General features: G+C 43.8%; 1 protein-coding gene across 11 annotated transcripts in view; it reads left to right on the top strand.

Annotated features, from left to right (window-relative positions):
- Window positions 1–22,623, top strand: part of DENND2B (DENN domain containing 2B) — a 297,272-nt gene that overhangs the window by 103,843 nt on the left and 170,806 nt on the right. Inside the window, exon 3 of one of the 11 annotated variants that reach the window (XM_084630244.1) lies at window positions 2,886–2,957. The exons of the other annotated variants lie outside the window; for them this stretch is intronic. The gene's annotated coding sequence lies outside the window, so the exon portion shown is untranslated. The remainder of the gene's footprint in view (window positions 1–2,885; window positions 2,958–22,623) is intronic. 11 annotated transcript variants of the gene reach the window in all.

Genomic DNA, 22,623 nt, shown 5'->3' with positions numbered 1-22,623 from the left:
TTTCGTTTTGCTTGTTAGTGAATCATGGAACACCATTTTTCTTATGCCATTCCCAGTACATCCAGCTATTTTGGCTGGGAAGCCCTGCTGTCTAAATATACTTTTTGTTTAATAGGAGAAAATGGTACAGTAGATTCTTCTGGAGTAGACTTGACTTGAAAGGCTCCGTTCATCTTTCTAGAGAGGAGAAGCGCAATTTTTGTTTGAATTCACAAAGAAAATAGAACATTGTAAGTAGCTCAAAAAGCTGTGATTGACCCACATTCAAGGGGAATATTAAAGGGATTTAGATTAGAAGGAAAGTGTGATGCAACCAAGTCTAAAAATACTGATGAAATTCCAGAGAGAACTGCACAGAACCTAGGAGCTTATTTTAGAAGCAGTCTGTAGAAACCGGTTTTGTGCATGTGCTTTGGAAGCTAGGCAGGTAGATCAGACAGGATTATCTGTCTGCTGTGCCGATAGGAAGTAAATGTGCTGGAGTTTCTACAGCTATGTATATGGCTAATTCTGAAAGACCTTATCTCACTTCCCTTACCCTCCCCCACCATGTTAGTGTGGGATCTTCTGCACCCAGCCCTGAGCAAGGACAAATGTTAGAATAGCTCTCATCATCCTGAGGCAGAGACTTGGGTTTCTGGGCCAATCTGAGCAAAGCCTTTGGATTTTAACTTAATTCTTCATTCAGAGTCAACTTTTTAATTTTCATCCCCACTTCCTGGCTTCCTCTTATGCTTATAGAATTCACTGTTGCCATTAAGAACTGTTCTTCAAATGAGACTTTTCAAACTTATTTCCCAAATGTTGAATATTCTGAATCTATTGGGCAGAATTAACTACACAGGGCTCATGTTTTTGTTTGTATTTCCTTAATTTCCATCTGTTTTAGCCTGGCCTCCAATACAGTAGTATCTGAGCACCTCACAATCTTCAGTGAAGTTATTTTTACAACACCCTGTGAGATAGGACAGTGCTATTATCCTCATTGTACTGAAGGGGAACTGAGGCACAGAGACTAAGTGATTTGCCCCAGGTTTACACAGGAAGTCTGTGGTGAAGAGAACCGAACTCTGATCTCCTAAATTCCAGGCTAGCACCCTAATCACTGGACTATCCTTCCTCTAGTTTGCATCTTCCGTCTCCACTTTGAAAATTGTGGAGTTATGAAAAGTACATCATGATGTCATCATCATCTGAAGGTCCGTCCTGTGACCCGGTTAAGGGATATTCTGTTCATGAGATCTAAGCCTAAGAGAATCTGTCTTCCTTGACCTTTAGGGAATATGCAAAAAATGGACAGAAAAGGAGATGTTTACCAAATACTTTTTATTGGGGAAAAATGTTTAATGTTGTCATATTAATTTTTATTTTCAATGAAAAGTAATACTATTAGCCTTAACAAAAACACTCAATAGACTTCCTAATTTCAAATCAGTTAAATGTGAATGATTAATAGTAACACCAGATCTGTAAATATCATGTCTAGTAAAAAGTGCCCCCTACACTGGGATTAAAATACAAAGCACCATAAATTTACAATACCTGACAGGTGTCCTCTATTTCTTTTTGCTGCTGGTATGGTTTAATAACCTGTTGTTAGTTTGTCCTGAAGTCCAGATGGCCAAACTCTCATTGTTTTCAAGTGGAAGCTGGGTTGGGCCCTTTCATCCTTACTACTCCAGACAAAACTACATTGATTTTAGGAAAAAGGGAACTTCAGGATTCAGACCAATGGTATTAGCAATATGTTCCATGATAAAGTTCATGGAAAATAATGTACAGTCCCATTACTGGGAAATAGTTTATTTAGGCATCATGCATCTAGAAACTTTACAGCTGTGAGCCATAATTTGCTGATGTGGTAGGGGAAGCTGAAATCACAGGGTGGAGAAGTGTAATGGAATGTTTGTACAGTTAGGCCTGAGCTGATTGAGCTTTTGAGGTGACAAGTTTGTTTGGCTTTAAGTGGTTTTCTAAATCAAAATCTGATCCAGGAGACCTGAATTCAGCGTTTCACTTGGAATGAAGTAGCGTGTGTTTATAGATAGGGCCCTATCAAATTCACAGTCAATTTCATGGTCAAAGGATTTTAAAAATAAAAAAGTCATGATTTCAGCTATTTAAATCTGAAAGTTCACAGTGTTGTAACTGTAGGGGTCCTGACCCAAAAGGGAATTGTGGGGGTGGGTGGGTTGCAAGGTTATTGTGGGGGTGGGACCCTCAGTATTGCCACCCTTACTTCTGTGCCGCTGCGGGTGGCAGCACTGTCTTCAGAGCTGGTTGGCCAGAGAGCAGCAGCTGCTGGCTGGGAGCCCAGCTCTGAACACCAGCAGCACAGAAGTACGGATGGCATGGTATGGTATCGCCACCCTTACTTCTGCGCGGCTGCCTTCAGAGCTGGGCCCTCGGTCAGCAGCCACCACTCTTTGGCCACCCAGCTCTGAAGGCAGCAGCGCAGAACTAAGGGTGGCATGGTATGAATTGCCATCCTTACTTCCACGCTGCTGCTGGCAGGGCGCTGCCTTCAGAGCTGGGTGGCTGGCCAGCAGTTGCTGCTCTCCAGCCACCCAGTTCTGAAGACAGTGCAGAAGTAAGGGTGGCAATACCATGACCACCATACAATAACTTCGCAAACTCCCCACAATCCCCTTTTGGGTCAGGGTTCCCAGTTTGAGAAATGCTGGTGTCCCCTCTTCCTCCCTCCCCGCCCCCCCCCCCCCCGTGAAATCTGTATAGTATAGGATAAAAGTACACAAAAGACCAGATTTCATGGGGGAGACTAGAATTCACTGTCCATGATGCGTTTTTCACAGCCATGAATTTGGTAGGGCCCTATTTATAGAAAAGATTTTTTTTTTCTAATTTGCCCCTCTCTTTCTGCTTAGACATGCAAGTTTCCTACGAGCCTGAATGGCATGGCTACAATAATAGTGGATATGGAGTTCTTCCACAGATAGGTAACTGATTTAAATCCTTATCAGTAGGATCTCTAATTTTATTGTCTAATAGCACACTGAATAATGGGGCTTTTGACTGAAGCAATGTACATTTCAAAGGAAAGATTTAGCTGTCAAATTAGATTTTCCTTCCACGAGAAAAAGAAATGCCTCTGTTAAAGCATGATGTGGTGCCTTGGGTTGGTGTGAAGTCAAAGTCTCCTTGTTGACAATATTTTTGGGGTGAGGGTAGGTGGGTTATAATTTATTTAAAGATGTTGTCTCAGTGTTTTCTGTATATTGGAGAAGGACACACCTTTCTAAAGTGTGGATCTCTGAAAAGAGATTGTAGTGTAGTAAATTACATTGTGGGATTGCCTATTGATTCTCATAGCAAATGCACTCATTTCATGACTCCAAAAAGGATTCTTCTAACTGCCTGAACGCTCCACCCATTTGAGCAGGTGAATTATGCTGCAGGAAAATGTTTAAATACATTAGGCTTTTTTTGGAAGATGCCTATCCAAGTATTTACTTGCACTCACTCTGATTAGCTTATGTGCTCATATACTGAATGAATTACGTGCTTAGACCATGAAGTGTTTCCTCTGTACACACTGTGTTTATGGGGGGTAATCTTTTCAAAAGTGCTCAAGTGACTTAGATGCTTAAGACTTGTTGAAAGTCAATGGGAGTTAAGCTCTTAAGTGCCTAAAGACATTTCTGAAAACAGTACTAAGGCTTCTAAATGACTTAGGTGCTTTAAAAAAAATTTACCCAGTATGTCTATGAATAGTAATATTCTTTATCATTATTCACAACTGGTATTTAGGGCTTGACTGTGATCCTCCATACATTGCCACCCAAGAGAGTAAAGGAGCATTTGCAGGGCTTATCTGGATTATGAGTCTGGGCACAGGGGGCTGGGGAGGAGCAGTGACTGTGTACCAGTACAAGTGTTTGTATAGGGGGGAGTAAGCAGAGCCATGGCTCCATTCTTCATTTCACACATCTCCCCCATATTCCAGGTAGTGAATCCGGCAAGGGCAGGGGAGTATACGGTGTCTGGTAATGATGCAACACAGGATGTTTCCTCCCCGCTACACTTAACAGGAGCTCTGGAGGAATTGTGACTTTCAGGGGGTGTGTCTGTTCCTTTTCAGAGCTGCTGTGGGATTTGCACAGCTACACGCCATCTTCGCATGGGGCTGAGAGTAAACTCTCAATCTAGCTGTCAAATAGCAGCACTGTGCTCAGTGATTCACAAAACGTGGAACAAGCCCATCTCTGCCCTGAAGAAGTCTAACATATGGAAAGGACTTATTTATTAGTTAAAGTTTGTACACTACTTTGATATCATGAGTGTTAAATCTTAATAATCATAAGAATAAATTTGCAAAGTGCAATGGTCTCACTTCAGAAGTGTGCTGTCATAGCTAGTGTCCCCAAGAACACTTTATCAATGGCACTGTTCTGGCCCAGCTACGTCATCTATAGGATTTGTTCCTCCTTGCAGCTGTTTTTTAAAGGCTGAAAGGCTCTGTTTCAGTTTATAAATGAGTATTTCTCCAATGCTTGTATCTGTTGTCACTGTTCAGGTCCAAATAGTCATCTCTACATGAAAAATAAAGCTTTAAAAATAACCCTATACATGAAACCAATTGGAATGATCTTTTGAGCAGTGAGTCCAAAATGTCAGCCACATTTGAGCTGCTATTTGTAAAGTTTTGTAAGCTGTGTTTCCTGTGGAAATGCATAGCTTGGTGTTGACAGTGGGAACGGAGCAAAGAAAGATTTGGGATATCGTTACATAACAAAAGGTATTTCATTATTCTTTATGTCTTGGCTCTGATTTTCTCAGTAGAACTGGAAATGGCTGGAACTTGCTACTATTAAAGAGGACACCTGAAATTCTGGTGCTGCTGGTATCAGAAAGATATTTTACTTTTTTATTTTTTAAGAGAATTTCTGTCACTCCCCTGAGAATCAGACTATATTGACTTCTTACTAGGAAAACCCTTCAAATTATTAAGAAAACATAGCTGTCTGGAGCAGCAGAGATAATGCACTGAAAGTGTGTGCGGTAAAACTTTAAGCCTCAGATTTTTCTGAAATGATCCAGATTTATATCCACCCAGGTGTTTTCTTTCGTGTTTTACTCCATATACAGTCACTCTGGTGATACAGCTGAGCACCTCGCAGTGTTTTACATATCCTGTAGTTTTCTTCCCAAGATCAACAAAAAGATCTTTTGCATGATGCTTGCATGAAACTGGATACAGATAATCCTTGATTGATCTGTATGGATGTCCTTCCTGTGCTGAGTGCTTCCTTTACATGAAACAGCAAAGATTTACCCAAGGAGCACTGAGTAGGGAGATTTAAGATTGTCATAGATATTAAATACAAAAGACAGACATATTTCCAAAATAAAATTATGAGTCATCTATAGGAGATGTGACAGAGTCAGACCGGACAACTGTAAGAGAGCAGACAATGAACTCTAAGTGAGATGAAGGGTGAGCCAGGGAAATCAGGGGACCATCCTACCTTTGGGAATCTGGGGACTACCTAGCTTCCCTCATTCCCTCAGGGATTCAGAGACCTGTTCTTAGAGCAGCACACACAAAGGACCTCCAAGGGGAATTTGAAAGTAGCACGGGATATAGAACACACTGGACCTGTCATGAAGGCACAGCCCATTCAGAGGTCACCCTAACCACAAACAGGGCAAGACTCCCTGCAACCTCACGGTCCCGAGACTGGGGGAGCCTTGATGAGGCCCTAGCAGAAGAGATGGGACGCTGGCCACTGCAACAGGGATTTTATTTCTTCTTCCTCTCCTGGGAGCAGCGAGGGCAGAGCGGAAGGCAGGTATATCAGCCTTAGAACAGTGAAAGCCCTTTTCCCCATGAGCTGAAAAGGGATTACCTCAGGTCAACTAGGAACACCTGAGTCCAATTAAGGATTGCCCCCTGTGATCTTTAAAAATCCCTTTTCTGGTGAGGTGGGGGGAGGAGATGTTGCAGACAAGTAGCAGCAGGCTAGTGGCCCCAGGGAGAAAAGGCTTCTCCTGGTGGAAAGCTGCTCTCCTCCCTATAGGGGAAGCAACCATGCTAAGGGACTGTGTGGGGAAGGACTGACACCCAGAGGCCAGTATAACAAGGCAACTCCCCAGAGAAGGGACAGGAAAGAGGTATCCCTGTCCTTTGTTAGGAACTTGTTTCTTTTTGTTTGGCTGAAAAGTACTCCTGGGGCCTACCCTGAGGCCCACCTTGCAAATATTGAAGAAAAAAACCTGAGTTCGGAATAAAATCTCCCCAGAGTGGGACTGATTTATTCCAGGTCCCCACTGCCGGAGGCAGAAACAGTGAGCCTGGCAAAGCAAAGGAGGTGCCTTGCCAGAGAGACTGTGGATCCTAGTCCCTTGACGATTTATGCTCATAATTCCAATTACTATTAAAGAACATTATCAGCATGAGTGCCCCTCAATCAACAGTTGATTAGCTCACCACAAGAGTATTACATTTTAAATATATCATTTCATTGATTAGTAAATTTGGTAACACAGAAGATCTTTGTTTAGTACTAGAAGAACTGAAGGAATGACAAAAGCTGAAACAGGTCAAAATTGATGTAGTTTTGAATGTCCTAAACAAGGCAAAACTAAAACACAATATTTTGTCTGTATAGCACATGGCACAATGCAACTCTGACCTAGTTGAAGCTTCTGTGTGCACTGTACTGCTTCCCGTAATAATAAGTAATTGCAAGCCAAGCTGTCACAGAAAGGTTAACTGAGGTGGGTTGAGTTTTGAGTGAACTTGTGCCAGTTTATGGTACTGATGGGAAACCCTGTGGAACTCAGTATGTCAAGACAAAAGACAAAACAGGGTGGCTTCAGTTCAGTTTTTCTTTCAGTTTTTGGATTTGTTAATTTATCAAACCAAGAAAAAAGTTTTGAATAAAACTGAAACTGCAGAGTTTTGGCATGCTATAAATCTCATAATATAATTATGTACCTTTTTGTGGCTTGTATTTTATAATATGACATGGACAATTTTATTACAAAAGCATTATGTACACTATAGAGAGCACTCTAGCAAATTCACTTGTTTATAGATTCCAAGGCTAAAAGAGACCACAGTGATCATCAAGTCTTACATCCAGTGTAACACAGGCCGTAGAACCTCCCCAAAATAATTCCTAGAGCATATCACATAGAAAAACAGCCAATCTTGATTTTAAAATGGTCAGTGATGGAGAATCCACCACAACCCTTGGTGTGAAGTCTTTAAACCACGATTTGAGGACTTCAATAGCTCAGACATAGGTGAGAGATTTTTTTGCAGCAGTGGTGGGTGAAATTCTGTGGCCTGTGTTGTGCAGGAGGTCAGACTAGATGATCATAATGGTCCCTTCTGAACTAAATATCTGTGAATCTATGAATCTATGTAGTTCCAATGGTTAATTACTCTCATGATTATTTTTTTACACCTTATGTCCAAGTCTGGAATTTGGCTAGCTTAATCTTCCAGCCATTGGATCATTTTATACCTTTCTCTGCTAGCTTGAAGAGGTTATTATTGAATATTTGTTCCCCATGTAGATATGTATACATTGCAACAAATCACCCTTTAACCTTCTCTTTGTTGAGCTAAATAGATTGAGTTCTTTGAATCTCTTACTTTAAGGCAGTGGTTCCCAAACTTGTTCCGCGCCTTGTGCAGGGAAAGCCCCTGGCGGGCCTGGCTGGTTTGTTTAGCGGCCGTGTCCGTGGGTTTGGCCAATCTCGGCTCCCAGTGGCCACGGTTCGCTGCTCCAGGCCAATGGGAGCTGCTGGAAGCGGCGCGAGTGCTTCCAGCAGCTCCCATTGGCCTGGAGCAGCGAACCGCGGCCACTGGGAGCCGAGATTGGCCGAACCCGCGGACACAGCCGCTAAACAAACCGGCCCAGCCCGCCAGGGCCTTTCCCTGCACAACTGGCGAAACAAGTTTGGGAATCACTGCTCTAAGGTATGTTTTCTAATTGTTTAATTGTTTTTGTGGCTCTTTTCGGAACCCTCTCCAATTTATCAATGTCCTTCTTGAATTGTGGGCTCCAGAAGTGGGCACGCTATTCCAGAAGGGGGTCACACCAGTGTCAAATATAGATCTAAAATAATTTCTGTAACTCCTTCTAGAGACTCCCATTTATGCATCCCAGGATCACATCAGCTCTTTTGGCTACAGTATCATATTGGCAGCTCATGTTCAGCTGATTATCCGCCATGACCGTTAAGTGTTTATCAGTCACTGCTTTCCAGGATAGAATACCCCATTGTGTAAGCATGGCCTATATTTTTTGTTTCTAGATGTATTTATTTACATTTAGCCATATTAAAATGCACATTGTTTGCTTGCACCCAGTTTATCAAGCATGCCAGACCACTCTGACTCAGTGACCTGCCCTCTTCCCTATTTACCACTGCCCCAATTTTTTTTGTCCTCTGCAAACTTTATCAGTGATGATTTTCTGTTTTCTTCCAGGTCATTGATAAAAATGTTAAATAGTATAAGGCCAAGAACTGGTCCCTGCCAGACCCTGCTGGCTCGATGATGTTTACAATTACATTTTGAGACCTAGCCAATTTTAATCCATTCAATGTGCACCTTGTTAATTTTATATCATTCTAGTTTTTTAATCAAAATGTCAAGTCAAACACCTTACAGATGTCTAACCATATTACATCAATATTATTACCTTTATCCCTTGTTGAAGGACATTTTCTATATGAGATTTATTAATTAATAATTAGTACTTTAGATAGGGTGTGTGTACACACACACACACCTATACATATATGTATATACATAAACACTGTATGTCATTCATCTGTGTGTAAATTCCTCCCCCTCCTCCCGCTGACACATTTCAGCCAATGGTACTGTAGTATGCAATTGAATTGAAGAGAAGGACTGTTAAAGAGACAGAGGAAGAAAGAAGACTATGCGGGTGTGATATCATCTGTGATATCAACTCACCACTCTGCAGTGAGCCATGTTGTTCATAGAGCAGATGGAGAGGAGAAGAGAATATTTGTGTACGATTTTGAGGGTTTGGGTTTTTACGGCTTGATACTATATATCTGATAGCTCAGGGTCTGATTGTTGTTTGGGGCAGGGACAGTCTTTCTCATAAATGTTTGTACATTTCATAGCCCTGGCACAATGGGGCCTCCTGGGTTCTACTATAATGCAAATAAATAAAAAATAAATATTTTGATATTTATTTCCTATCAGTGACTTCCATGTCAGTCTTGCTCAGTTTACAAATCAGAACAAGACTGGGGTAGCCACCACCTGCTCCAGTACAATCCAATTTAATAAAATCAGGCCCTGTTCTTTGTGTTTCATACACCAACCCCATTAAGGAAGTCTGGACTGTTGATGATGTGTAAAGGAGCAGAACAGAATCCAGTTTTGCTCTATAGCTATATGATCTCTGTAGCATTGAGAGTAGTAAAGTCTTGTTTTGTCAGCTAACATGTAGATGAGACTCATAAGACATATTAGCAGTAGATATATGCACTGCTAAAGATGCGGTTTAAACAGCTGCTTTCTGACCATAACCATGCTTTAAGAGAGCCAATAAAGATTATTTGTAGGGAACAGAACCAAATTAGATCTCCTCAACATTAAACCTAAATCTGTAAGAATGCAGAGAGAAGCATAAATGATGCTTTCACTGGGAGGAATGTGTGAAGCTAGCATTTGAAAGTCTGCTAGAGTGGGGATGTCCCACGAGATGGTGAAAGTTTGAGTCCAAATGTGTTGCTGGCTTGCTAACGTTTGGACTGGGAGTGCATACATGTTAGATGATAGTTTTTCACCCCAGTTTTGATTCAAAGAAGGTATTTCCATATGGCTGTTATACTAAATTTACCCCAGTGCTTATGGAATGTTCTTTGCTTGGCAACAATCCACGCTTTCCTTTTAAGGGAAAAGGGACTGAAATTTTATCTGATCTGAGTGTTAATCTGACGTCCCTCAGGCTTACCCCATGGCCTTTCCTATGTTGCAAAAGCAGCACTGGATATGCTTTTTCAATGAGATCATTCTAAAATCAAATTCCTATTAAATTATATTTTACTCATGGCTTCGAATTGGATTAAACTAGGAACACTAGCTCTAAAATTTGGGGCTAGTGTATTGGAGACTGGCGTTTCAAGTGCTGCAGAAAAAAAGATTCTAACGTGTATATAAACACCTAAAAATGATGTTCGGGTTACATGTTCTAAAACTGTTAAATAGTAATGATATTCAGCATTACAACCAATCTGAAAACAATACAAGGGACCAGACGTTCTGCAGGGCTATTTCCTGATAGCGTCAATTGACTAGATAGGAAGTTATCCAGTATTCTTGATGATGCTTTTGAGGATTGCGTCCCCTATTGCTTCCATTGGCAGTGGAGCTGGTATAGCCATGCTGTGGGTGAGAAGAGGCAGGATCTTGAGGAGGTTGTACATCCTCATGCATGAAGTTAAGCTCTGTGAGGGCACTCAGTATGGCTGCATGCTGGAGGTAGGGGTTGGTCTGGTCTAGGGCAGTGCTGGGAGCAAGGCAGGAATATCTAATACTATGTGGGTCTGGATCCTTGTCCTCTTGCCTGCCCAGGAAGCAGGGGGGTGTTAATTCCCCAGACACTACTCCAGTACAGTGAGTCTGCTCCTGTTCAGCAGACTAGAAAGCGGGAAGCTCCCGTTAGCCAGATTCCCCAGTACCAGCAAAGATATTCAGGCTTAGTTCTGGGGAGAGGATTTGTCCCTTAATCTCTGAAATTTGTAGCATAGAATCATAAGCCCTTTGGAGCAGGAACTTGTCTCCTTAGATGCCTCTAATGTGCTGTATGCACCAGTGGCACTATAGAAATCACGCATTAAGAATAGTAAGGGTGGAACAGACCTAGCAAATCATCTAGCCCATCTCCTAGTCAGTGCAGGACAAAAGGATATTTTGAAATTATTTGTATTTGTTGTTTATCTGACATTTGGAACCCAATAGGTATGATGATCAAATGAATGTGTCTCTCGCCAGGGGTTCAGCTCTCTTGCTCTGAGGAGCAAGGTTATAACAAACTGGCTCGGGTGTACGTGTGTCGAGTGGGCTTGTATTGCCTGGAATGTCAGAACTGCGTGAGTGTTTTTCTCTGGCTCACCCTCTGGTGGCTGGAGGCTTGAAAAGGGATTTATAATCCTTTAGACTGTTGGTAGCTTGCGGAGATTTTCCTTTTGTTCAAGTGGCAAAGATCAGTGCTTTGGGAGCTGAAGGTCCTGAGTTCTGTTGGTCACTTATCGGTGGTCTACCATATGACTGTCAGGGCTGTATGGATTGTTACAAAGTGATACTTGACCATGCATGCCCCTAGAAATCTATCAGCTGGTGTGTGGTAAGGAGACAGGGAAGCTTATTAAAACCATAGTTTTATGGTTTTTGGCTAGCAGGTGTTATCAGTGACTATGGCACTATCTCTTTAGCAAGAGACTCAGTGCCCCAATATTTTAGCTTGTTAAAATCTCCCAGGAGAAGGGTTAAATAGGAAAATCAGCAATTTCTTCTCTAGTAAATCTTACTGGTATTTTTAAAACTACATTTGCAAAGGGCGACTCTTGAAATTCCTGACGTTTCTTCTAATGGCTTTTCAGTGTTGATTCACACTTTCCCTTTTTGTTCTGGTATAGATGAGTGAAATTCCAGCAAGTCTGACTTAGTGAAAACTGAATTAGTGTTGATGTTTGAAGAGAAATGTAATTTGATCTTCTGTCTCCAGTGGTTGAATCAGGAGCAAAAATAATTGTTCTAAGAGCCTGGTAAAGTTGCCAGAAGAGAGTGGCACTTTTTTGCCAGATAGTTACCACAGAAGTGCTAGACATTCTTTTTGTGTGTGTGTGTGTGTGTGTGTGTGTGTGTGTGAGAGAGAGAGAGAATGAATGTAACTAAATGCTTTCTGTCTCATTGATGCTTGCCGAGACTGGTTGAATCCTGCTACCGCTACTAAAATGCAAGGATTGGATGGGAGTAAATTACATAGAACTCAAGCAAACACTGCTGAGTCTCATTCTTACCCCTCCACATTGCTAAATGAGTGGCATTAGTCGATCCACCAGAATAAGCTGGGAGACGCCAGGGGTAAAGCTAACCAAAAGGGGACAGAAAGGTCTGTCATACAGGAATAGAAGCCAGCTTGTTCCCTGTGGAATTCTTAGTGCACTGAAAGAGAAGATGTTGTCTGCCAACTACTAAGGCCAGCTGTACTGGTTAATGATTCCTTCTCTTAACTGAAATCATTGTGCAGTATTATAGCTCTGCCCTGTGGGAGCTGCTGGTGCAATAAATCTTGATTTTTTCCATATTAGAAAACCATGTTCTTTGGGGATTTAAAAATGACATTTTTTTCTTTTGCTGTTGCTATAGCTCCTAAAATTCTTAACAAAGGGGCTACGAGGAGCTTGCTGCATTTAGCTGACATTATTATGACTCTTGTGTCGTTGCCAACATTTCCTTTTTTCTTTCCAGAGACAATTCTCCAAACAAACGGGAGCAATCTGGGAACTGCTAGACTCCTCTATGGAAGGGCTATGCATGCATTCTGGGGAACTTTAGCCTTCTTCAGTATGAATTAGGGTCTCAAAAGATTTGGAGTTTGGATGAGCAACTGTCTGGAGTCTGCATACCTATCCACATTTATGGAGTCCCGTCCCCCCCTCCCCCACCTGCGACTCCAAAAATCCTCCTCATAAAAAGAAAAGGAGTACTTGTGGCACCTTAGCGACTGACAAATTTATTTATACAGCAGATTTATTTTAAATAAATTTGTCAGTCTCTAAGGTGCCACAAGTACTCCTTTTCTTTTTGCAGATACAGACTAACACGGCTGCTACTCTGAAACCTCCTCATAAAGGCTCTCCCTATCTAGAGGGTCTTGGGAGGGAGGCACCCTCTGCTGTATTCAGGAGAGTATGGCAGGTCCGTTCCTCTTAAGGGATCTTCAAGAGTATGACATAAAGATTATAAGGCTTTTCCTGTAGGATATAAACAACACAGAGCAACTCCCCTGAGGGACAAATGGGGCTACCCCCAAATGGAACTCATTTTTCTCTCCTTTCCTGGAGATTCTTCACTTTCCCCATTTCTCTTCCTATTGAAATTATTCACGTCTCTTCTCAGTATTTCCCCCATTTGTGTCCCATCCCTTTGTTCCCCCTACAGCTCAACTCCACTTCTACCATCAGTCTGTCTGCCTCCCTGATCCAGTCCTTCCATCTTTCTCCCTCCCTGCCTTCCCCACCTCCTCCCAGTCCTTGCTCCATTTGTCTGTCCCTCCTTCTCCCCAGTTCTTCCTGCCATCTCTCTGCCTCCCTCCTGCAGAATGGCAATGAGGGGAGCTGATTCGCTCACTGTGTTTGCCAAGGCTGGCACCCCTACTGCTATCCAGCCTCTCTTGTCTGTTTGGTCCACTGTCTGAAGACTGAGGTGGGGCTGAGCTGGGCAAGGAAGGGAGCAGAGGCCATCATGGGCCTCCTGGTTCTGATCCCCAACATCCCCTAATGGCAGGAAGCCAGTTTCATTAAAAAAAAAAAAGTTATTTGTGTTTTTCGTAGAGCTCAGCCAGCTGTGCAGGATATTAGCAGGGACCGCAGGGTCGGCTGCATCAAAGCTGCACAGCTGGTAGGTCCTCTGTGCTCTTGCCACTCATCTGGATTGTTAGCCAGTTTGAAATATTGTCCTCTCACAAGAGCACCTCTGAGATGGGGTCAGTTATTTACATTATCATCATTTTAGTGTTTTTGCCAACTGTGGCAATATGCTTGTCACGGCACAAGACACGCAGTACAGACAGTCCCTACCCAAGGATCCTATAATCTAAGCCATTGGTTTTCAACCTGTGGTCCGCGGACCCCTGAGGATCTACAGACTATGTCTGAGATTTCCAAAGGGGTTCGCACCTCCGTTCAAAATTTTTTAGGGGTCTGCAAATGAAAAAAGGTTAAAAACCACTGGTCTAAGCAAGCTAGACCTGTGGGTTAGGCCCAAGGGAGTGCTGAAGAGGGAATGGCTAGCATGTTTCTTGTTTTTTTATTAATAATGGATTTATTCATTCATTGTTCTTGTGAGGTCAACAAAGAAATCTATCTAGGTTCTCATACAGCCCCCATCCTAACTGAGTGCCTCACATACACTAATGGATTTATCCTCACAATGCCACACTGAGATGAGGGAGCATTATTCGCTCCAATTTACAAAGGCACAGAAAAATTAAGACAAAGATTTTCAAAGATAGGTGGCTGAAGTTAGGCTTGACTTCAAGAGCAACTGCTGGGTGCACAGCACTTTTGAAAAACAGGCCACGTGCTCAGATGGGCTAGGGAGCATAACGTCTGGTACTACATTTTGAAAATCTAGACCTAAGTGACTTACCCAAGGTCAACACAGAAAATATGTGGCAGAGCTAGACCTGAATCCAGATCTCTTAAGTCACACTCCTTAACTGCTAAAGCATCCTTCCCCTCAGAGGGGGAGTGATTAAAAGAGTGGGAAAGCATTGCGTGCATAGGAGTGGTGCACAGGGAAGAATGTACAGAGGCAATTGTGGGTGAGGGGGGCAAATGGGGTGTTGAGCTTGTCATCTGATTATTAATTATTTGCTGAGTGCAGAGTGTGCTCAGGGTTGTGTAAGACAAAGGGAAACAAGGGCCTGAAAAAAGAGCATGACGGTGAACTAAACTCTTAACAGTCTGAAATATGGGAGTTGGTATCAACTGGAGATAGAAAGTGATTTGTGTCTTTTCTAGCTCTGTATATATGAAGTGAAGCTGCCGAGGGATCTCAAGCCATCGGGCATTGGCTTACATGCCCCCTTTGTTGCCATAGACATAGGTCAAAGGGCATCCGAGAACTCCATGGAAAAAACTCTGGCTCTTGAGCCACTCTGACTAGCCAGGCGTGTTACATAGGGTTTTCTTTCCCCATCATTCCTGAGCATCACTTTCCTCCTTCCTTGACTTTCCTCGTAACTGTACAGCAGGATGATCCACGCTTCCTCTGAAGCAGAGGGAGCAGAGTCCCCCTGTGGATTGGCTGACACAGGGCTCCTGCATGGTGATATGGGCTTTGTGTTTATCCTCATGATTGAAAGCATTGCCAGAAAGCTCTTGCCAGTGGTTTGGATTGAGAGGATCCTGAGCTGCTGCTTCAAGGAAGTGTGAGTGTGGATCCCACTGTTGGTGTACTTGTGCTTCAGGCACACAAGGCCGGATTTTGTTGACTAGAATGTTGGCCTGGGCTGTGTGTGCACCTTGTGCCATTTCATGCTCCCATATGAGGGTATAAAGGGCTGAGCAGTTGCAGCCCTCTCTCAGTTCCCTTTTCCCTCCTGTGGCACTAAGACGGTCTTGCCAAGTGTCTAATCTGCTGTTTTTCTCTGACCTTCAAACTCATCTTCTTCACTGGTTTTATGAAGAAAACATGTCTTCACTCTCCTGATCTTCAATAATTCCTTAATTTGGAGGGTCCTTAACACCCTCCCATCCATACACACACACAGAGAAAGAAGAAGCCCCCCAGTACAGCGAGGTGAGGCACCTTGCGCTAATCATCATGGTGGATTCTAAACCTGACCTGCAATGGATGTATTCCCTTGGACAATGGGCATAGATGACACCATTCTTGTCTTGGGAGATACTCATCCCTGATATGTGTTTTTGGTGCATAAGTCCTCCTTCTCCTTGAGGATTCCCAAGTCGAAGGATGTGCAGCTAAAACTTCACCCTAAAGAGAGGAGAGGAGACATCACTCCTCTAAGGACAGGGTGTTCAAGACCTCCACTAAGGGAATGATGCTAGATAAGCCAGCACTGGCAACAACAAAGACACCAGAGCCAGCTACTGTGCCATTTACAGGACTTCCTCATGGAATCATCAAGATCCCCTCCAGAGAAATCATCAGTACCAAGATCGAGACATTACCCTATGCCACTGCTGTTCACTGAGCATTGCTGGATTATACCTTCTTCCAGCGTTGAACAAGGATCCCTCTCCTCTACCTTCTGAGAGTGACCCAAGAGCCACTACCAGAGAACCCCCTTGCAAGGCTCCACTACAAAAGAGACATGAATGGCACTTGGCTGACCAGTTACAACTGGGCCAGAACCCATATACCACGCACCCTAACCATATTGGCCTTACTGGGGACTGTCATCGCAGCTATCCTGCAGACACCCCTTCAGTAGGTCCAGTAAGAAAAGGAGATGGATCTCTCTGGCTCTGGCTCCCCAGTGGGATCTCTGTCCAGACCACCACCTCCAGAGTCCAATGGCGGCACCCAAGAGATAGGAGCTATGGAAGATTCAACCAAAAGAATCATCCTTGTCACTTGATGAGGTAGTCACACCAGCTCCTACCCCAGTGGCTGATTGTTTTACAGTGTTTCAGGATCTCCTGCCTTGTCCCAGAGAAACCCCTGGGGCTTGTATGCACAAATCATTAGTTTGTGGCAAGCCAGGTTGTGAATCTACCCCACAGACTAACCATCTGTGTGGATCCGGATATCGTGCATTAACTATTCGTTTGCTTTGATCTAGCCCTCCTTTGAACTGTTAATGCACAGCAGCAGGGTCCACACAGATAGTGCATAGCAGGCTAGTGTAGGATAGAGTCGCACCCCAGCTTGCCGTGAACAAACTGTTCATATAGACAAGCCCAAGATATCAAAATGACAATCGTACAAGACAAATCCCATAAACTCTTTGACATTTTGAACACATCAGCCCCAGCCAGAATTGCTTATCAGCCCCTGGAGCCCTGGGTTCAGCTGGGAGTTCAGGGGCTGGCAGGCTCCCTGACACAGTGCACAATACTGCCAGCCCCTGGAGCCCTGTCTCGAGCCAGGACTCCAGGGGCTGGCAGGCTCCCTGCTGTAGACCCGAGCAGCCCCAAGAGACTCCAGCTCCACCTGCTGCCACTGAGCCAGTCCGTCTCCAGAGTCCTGACTCCAGCTCAGGCTCTGGCAGGCTCCCTTCTGTGGTACAGGGAGGTGCATGCCCCAGAGCCCTGGAAGGCTTCCTGAAACACCGTGGGCTCTGAAACGTTGGCTGTCTGGCAGGCAGCTGGGGGTGTAATTTCCAGCTCGGATGGACATACATGCTTTAGCTTTGATTGAGGTAGCGTGCCAAAAATAGAAGGGCAGCCACGGTAATGTGGGCCATGAGATGGGCCAGCTGCCTGGGTAAGTACCTAGGGTCCTGGGCAGAATGATACTCAGGCGGCTGGCCTGTCCTGTCCTGCTAACCGTGCCACCCCAGCGGTGCTGGAGCTGGAAACGACATCTCCAGCTAGAGTGCAGATGTCCCTGGGTTTTAGAGAGAGTTTTGGCAAATCAGTGAAACATTTCACTACAACAAAGCAACATTTTCGAACAAAATTTTTGTGTTTTGTCAGAACACTTCTGAACAGGTCTATAGGCAACATCCTCCCTGCTGCAGAAATACACCAGGATGAGGGGTCTGGCAGAAGGCAACGTGGAGAAAGGCACTGCCATTTGTAAAATGCTATGCCTTGGACTTAGAGGCTAGGTTAGATGCCAGGTTCAGGAGAGCAGGACTCTAATCACTGTCTGAGAGATGCAGCTGACGCTCATTCCCTGAGAGGATGCTGTTTGCCAAGTCACCTACCAGGGGATCCACACTGATTATATCATCTTGAAGAATCACAGTTACTATGGGGTAGGAAATCATTTCTTTTCTCTTGCTCGCAGGGTCGCATGTTCACAGCCCATTGCTCCAGCTATGATGTGGAGTGATCTTTGATTGCTGAATTGAACCCTGGATGTTTTTGGAGAAGTTACTGTATCTGGGGACTAAATGTAATTCCCTCTCCTTGTTTGCCCAGTCCTGGGTCTTGAACAAAAATGCAATATGAATTATACACTGAAGGCTTCAGCTCGGCTTCATCTGCCATGACACCATTTTTATTTCAGATTTTCTGAAAGGAAATGAAAGCGACAAATTAACCCGTGGTGTAATACTCTGATATTGGTGGAGATACACCAGAAATTAGTTTGGCCCATAGCTTTCAAAGTAAGTGGTGTTCCTCTTACTCCCTGTCTGAAGCTGCTTAGATTTTAAATTCTTCAGGGCAGGCACCAACATTTTGTTCTGTGTCTGTACAGCACCTAGGACGATGTGTCCCGGTCTGTGACTGCAGCTCCTAGCTAGTATCACAGTAAAAATAATAAATAATAATAGTTAAATCACAGATTAAATGTTGAAAAAAAGCAAGCTTTCTAGAAGCTGAAGTAATTTACTATATCTTCCCTTTGTTTTTGTTTCCCCCTTCTGTTCTTTTCCTTTTATCAGACACTTTTTCTCCTATAAACAGACATCTCATATTGTACGGCGTAGAGGGCCAACTATCTGGTCTATACATGGCCTGCACAACAGTGCTGCTCCTTAGCATGGTGTCCTAACCAAGTTTTCTGACCGCTCTGGCAATACAAATCTGCGTTACAACACAACCACTGCTAATTGTGGCAAAGAAATGGGTCCTGGAACAATTAGCTCTTGGATTAATTTTCTATACATTTTCACCCATTTGAAATCCTTGTTTGTTCTTTTTCTAAAAACTTCCTTCTCCTCTTTCTTCAACACATACAGGCACATAATGATGAGCATGGTATAAATGGACTGAAAGATGACATGTTTCTTTACCGACTCAGGCTCCCACTCCCCTAGGCTTTACCTTCATTGTTCTCTCTCTCGCTCACCTCCCCGCACTGCAACTGCCTCTTTCTCCACCATCACCTTTCTCTCCCCTGCTCTGTGGCCCCCTGCCTGTCCTCTCTCCTCCCACGCTTCCACCTCCTTGGTCTTCCCTCCTCTGCTCTGGGTCATTTCCCCTTTCTGCTGGTCGCTGCACTGAGGAGGGGAGTCAGGAGAGAAGAGCAGTATCCATCTGTCACTCCATTCCTGCCACCACCTACATGGGAAGAGGAGGAAGTGTTGCTCCTGCATTAGTAGCAATGACATCAGTGTGTGTGGAGGGGGGATGAGGGTGGTAGTACTGTAGTGTGGTGCTCAGGGCTGCCGGTCAGGTGGTGGTTCTCTCCTCTCTGCATCCACGAAGGTTTCTGCAGCATAAGCCTTTATCCCCCCAGACATCCCAGTGCTAGCCTTTACTTCCTTTGATCTTCTGTGGTGGGGCTATTGTTAGCATTGTCACAGTTGGTGAACCTCACAACAGAATTGTTTTTGGAATTTTGAGCAATGGATGCAAAGTGCCTTGTTGTCTCTCACTCAATTTATTCAAGAGTCTGGTACTGCTAATTTAACCCTGAAACTGCTTGTTCAGATATTAGCTATAAATTCTGGGTTAAATGCCCCACTAAAACTCAGCATTCTGTTCAGTTTAATTCAGTCAGTTACAGTAGGTGCTCCTGATTCCATCAGCTGCCTTTGCTTTTATCCAGGCCTTCTTTATGGGGGACAGGTTATTTTTTGTTTTAGGAACAGGTCAATGTGACTGTAGTGTGCCAGAGCTGAGATGGAAAAACCTGTGGATTAATACTTGTGCCAAGCCTTGACCACCCTCGCTTAGATACACCCTACTTGCTAGTAAAATGCTAAAATCCCTCATAATGCTTAAATATATGTTATGAATATGAAAATATACAGCAACTTAGATTAACATAATGCACCATTTGTTAAAGCAACATCATTACTCATGTTGTGTAGTTTTAACGTGGGTGGCTCTTTGTTTTATTTATTTTAAACAGTCTACTGTATTTCTCAGTTCTGGCAAGAAAGGAGAGCCACGCAGGCTTCTCTGTGATCACAGAGGTAAACTGAGGTTACAAAAAGAGTGACCCAAAAATACATCACCAATACTGCAGATTATGGCACAAAACAAACTTCCCATTACATCCTTTGCATCTGCAGGCAGGGTAAGTGCATATCTTGTAAAGCAGCAGCTGCACAGAACCCTGGAATTCCTAGTATTTCAATACCTGTTGAAAATATTGGCCCTGGCTGTGATGTAGACATCAGTGGATTAACCCGAGAACATTAGGTGGTGCAGGTTTCACAATGGGCGAGAGGTTTTCAGCTCCAGAAGCCTGGATCTCTATTTTGCTCTCATTTATGCAGGTTTCAATCCAAAGTAAGGTCATTCAAATCAGTGGAGTTAATCCAGATGGATATCAGAGTAACTGAGCAACATTTGCCTTCTGAGGCCTTCCCAGGATTTAGGGCACAATTAAAAATGAGTTTGTTCTCATCTGAACCTTCATTTGTACACTTTACAATTAGTAGTAAGATATCACCTAGGAGTCCTGGTCAAGATCGGGGCCCCATTGTGCTTGGCATCCTACAATCACCCAGTAAGAGAGAAGGATGTAACAATCTACCCTGAAGGATGTAACAATCTACACAGAGAAGACAAATGAAGGAAGCATTAGCATCCCTGATTTACAGATAGGGAAGTGAGACACGTGGAGCTTAAGTGATTTGCCCAAGATCTCACAGGAAGTCTCTGGCTGACCTGGGAAATGAACCCAGATCTCCTGAGTCGTAACCCAGTGCCTTGCCTACAAAATCATCCTTCCTTCCATGATATATCATAAAACCATTGTGCACATCATAAAAATGCCACTCTTTTTACAATTTCTACCCATGAGATGTCCTGGATAGGAGTTGCATTGGGTCTACCAGGTTGGAAGTGAAGTGCACCGGCAGCCCTGGAGAGAGATGCTTGCACAGCACCTGGCTCCATTGCTGGTTGTCTCCCACTTACACAGCGTGCAACTAGAATTTTCCTAAGGAGGGGGCCCAGAGCTCTCCCTCCACTGTCCTGCACCCAGCCCTGCACAGCCCCAACCTGTCCTGAGCGCTCTCATGCTGTCTCTGCACCCAGCCCTGCCCTCTTTCCCCTGCACCCAGCTCCACATATACTGTCCTCCTGCAGTCCCCACCCAGCCCTGCCCTCTTCCTCCTCCCACCTGCAATTTCCCTGGCCCACACTCAATCCCAAGCTCTTACCCAGAGAGTTGATCTGGCTGAAGAGCAGCATCCCCACCAGGGGGCAGGCAGTTCTGGGAACCCCAGACCTCATCCTGCTTCGGTGTCTCTGCTTCTCCAGGAAGCACCAAAAGCCCAGATTCAATCCTTCCACCCTCCTGAGGCCTGGAGGTTCCTGGTGCCCCCTGCTCTGCTTCCCTCCAGAGGCGCTGGGGGAGTCTGGTGACCATGGGTGCTGGAGAGACAGCAAAAGTAAGGGGTGGTGGGGGCCAAGCAGGCACATGGGGTTGCAGTGCCACTCAAATTTGGCCCAGCCACCCCTCCATCATGCCAGTTCTGGTCAGGGATTAAAGGGGGGCCTGGGACCCCTGGTTCACCCTATTGCACCCCTGCACTTACATGGCTACTACATTTACTCACAAATTCAGAAATTAGTTTATAAACTTTGAGGTGCTTCAGTTGCCTTTTCTAAGCTATGCAGCAGGTTCTGCATTGAGGTTGTGGGGTGGGGTGTGTGCATATGAAGGGGGGGGGGTCAGTTACAAATGAAGTGCGAAAGTTTTCAGAAGGTTCATTCGGGGAAATGCCACAAGCCCCAGCTTAGCTTTAGTCCCTTTGTGTCTGCTCTGCAGCATGTGCTCCTCAGCAGCCACAGAAGCAGCAGCATGTGATGAAGAATGAAGTGTCCTTTGAACTGTAAAGTGCATGTTTTTAAGAATTGCTGAAACCCCATAGAAAACCTTGAGAAAACAGTCTGTTTTGAAACAAGTTGTTTGGTGCACCATTTTTCCCATTTCTCCCCTTTGTTCTTTATCACAAAGGAAATTTGCATGAAAAAAGGGTCTCTGCTTCATAAGAGCTCATCTGCTCGTATTGCTTGTTCCTGCTGAAGTCATAATCCTCCATTTGTGACATCACAGACAATTGGCTATTGTGCAAATTATTTTGATGTCACAAACAGAGGATTATGACTTCAATGGGGAATAAGCAACCAGAGCAGATGAGCTTTTAGAAAGCAAAGCTTGTGTTTTCATGCAAATATCCTTGGGGAGAAAAGAAAGGACAAAGGAAGAAAAATAGAATATGTGGTATATTAGTGACATCATTTATAAATAGACAATGGTTCAAAGTTTTCATTCAAGCACCAGGTCCTCTTTGAAGTGATAGGTTTTCACTTGTAGGTGTTGCAAAGACCAGATATATGCATGTTTCTAACTAGTTTTAACTTTGTTCTTTTCTCATGTGATGAGTTCTGCTTGAGAGTTTTCTTCAATTTTTGTATGAGGGATGTTGAGCTTGGACTCAGTTAAAGACCATAAAGTAGATCATGAAACATATTGAGAGGGATTATAAGATTGTGAATTTACACTTAAATACAGCAGAGGAAAACAAGTAATTCTTACCTATGAAGGATTTGATCAGATGGTCCAGATCTGGGGATGCCCACATGTAGCTCTCATTAAAGTCATTTGAAAACTTCATGACAAAATTTAACTAAGAGTTTATGTGGCTCTTTTAATGCATAAAAAGTGGTATCTTTCATTGTGTAAGAGAAAGAATGGTTAAATGGACCCCTTTTTCAATTTTTTTCAAAAAGAAGTGCAAATAGTTGTTATGCTTGCAGAGTCCAAAATATATT

Source organism: Lepidochelys olivacea (assembly GCF_965140295.1).
Source record: "Lepidochelys olivacea isolate rLepOli2 genome assembly, chromosome: 6".
NCBI classification, from domain to species: Eukaryota; Metazoa; Chordata; order Testudines; family Cheloniidae; genus Lepidochelys; species Lepidochelys olivacea.
This window is presented reverse-complemented; position numbering and strand designations above follow the sequence as displayed.